Source organism: Arachis ipaensis, chromosome B07 (genome assembly GCF_000816755.2).
Source record: "Arachis ipaensis cultivar K30076 chromosome B07, Araip1.1, whole genome shotgun sequence".
NCBI lineage: Eukaryota > Viridiplantae > Streptophyta > Magnoliopsida > Fabales > Fabaceae > Arachis > Arachis ipaensis.
Window position 1 is genome coordinate 6,423,225 of NC_029791.2, and position 1,493 is coordinate 6,424,717.

At 22.8% G+C, this 1,493-nt stretch overlaps 1 long non-coding RNA gene across 1 annotated transcript in view; it reads left to right on the top strand.

The window, feature by feature from the left end:
* The window catches only part of LOC110264455, a 20,033-nt gene extending 18,745 nt beyond the window's left edge, over positions 1-1,288 (top strand). Inside the window, exon 4 of the long non-coding RNA XR_002350639.1 lies at positions 1,278-1,288. This is a non-coding gene — a long non-coding RNA (uncharacterized LOC110264455). The remainder of the gene's footprint in view (positions 1-1,277) is intronic.

Consider the following 1,493-nt stretch of genomic DNA (forward strand, 5'->3'; position numbering starts at 1 on the left):
CGGCCCCCCAAACTTTTGTTAAAAAAATTAGTAGTATTTTTTTAAAAAATAAAAAATAGTTCACTTGGCTCAAATACTTTACTATGACTTAAAATATCAAAGTTCAATATTCATCTCTTGCTTTTATTGCACAATAGTTTTTAGTTTTAAACATTAAAAACTTGTTAGATTTGGACTGAACTGAGTGTATTCGCATTTCGCAGCTCTCTATTCAATAAGTAACACTCCCTCTATCTTTGAGTTCAAATATAAAAAAAGGTATTTTTTATTTATGTAATTTAATATTATTTTATATTTTACTTTTTATTTAATTTAATTTTTATATGATAAAAAATATTAGAATATTCAATAAGTATTGATATTATTGTATTTGTATAAATTGATAAAAAAAATCAATAAATATTATAAATTTTAATTTTTATCCTTCTAACTTTTTTTTACATCTTTTACAGGATATATATTCAAATTTTTATACAAAATAATGATGAAAAATCAAAGAATTGATGCATTTTTTAAGAGGAAGGCTAATATTCAAGAAGGAGAACATATAACTTCTATAATATCAACACCTGTAGATAGTTCTTCTACTTTAATGAATCACGAAGAAAGTGAGATACAACCTTCAAAAGTTCAAAGAGTTGCATCTGATGAGTTTGACCTTAATTCTTTGAAACGAGACCTTGGAAAACGGCTTTAAATTTGGCAATATTACCCAAACCAGAGAGATGAGGTTAGACGAGCTTATCTTAAATGGAGTTTATATCAAAAGTATCTTGATAATTATCATCTATTTGGTACGAAGCATTCAAGACGATTTCAATATACTTGGTTTGGTATTTTTCTTTTATGGTTAGAGTATTCACCTTCTGAAGATGTTGCATATTGTTTATTTTGTTTTTTATCAGTAAAAATTCCTTTTGATATATATATTATTATTAAATTTTTATGTTAAATTTTTGGCCCGCCAAAATTTTGTTTCAAGCTCCGCCACCGAAGACGGTGACTTTTAAAAAAGATTAAAAATATTTGAAGAGAATATTTTAAAATTTTAAAAATATTTTCAATGGCTGTTTTGAGAATAATAATAAATAAAGTATTTTTAAAATATATCCAAAAAAATATATATTTTTTTTTAATAAAATTAAGTAAATACATCTAAAATAACAAATAACAAACTAAATCTTTTGTAAACACATTTAAAATTATCAAAAATCATAAAAAGATGGATACTATCAAGTGTAAAGATAACAGTTACTATGTTTATTTAGTTATGATAGTTTCAAAATTATTCTTCAAGAATGAAGCTTTCTCCTTCAAATATAAACAAAAACATAAATTTAAAAAGATTGAATCTTTTATCACAAGAGGCCGAAAAATGTTATTTATAGTTTTTTAGTGGTGTCTTACGAAAAAAGTGATTTGATTTATGATATAATTTTTAATTATATTCAAGACACATCTAAAATAATAAATAATAAAAAAATATTTTTAAA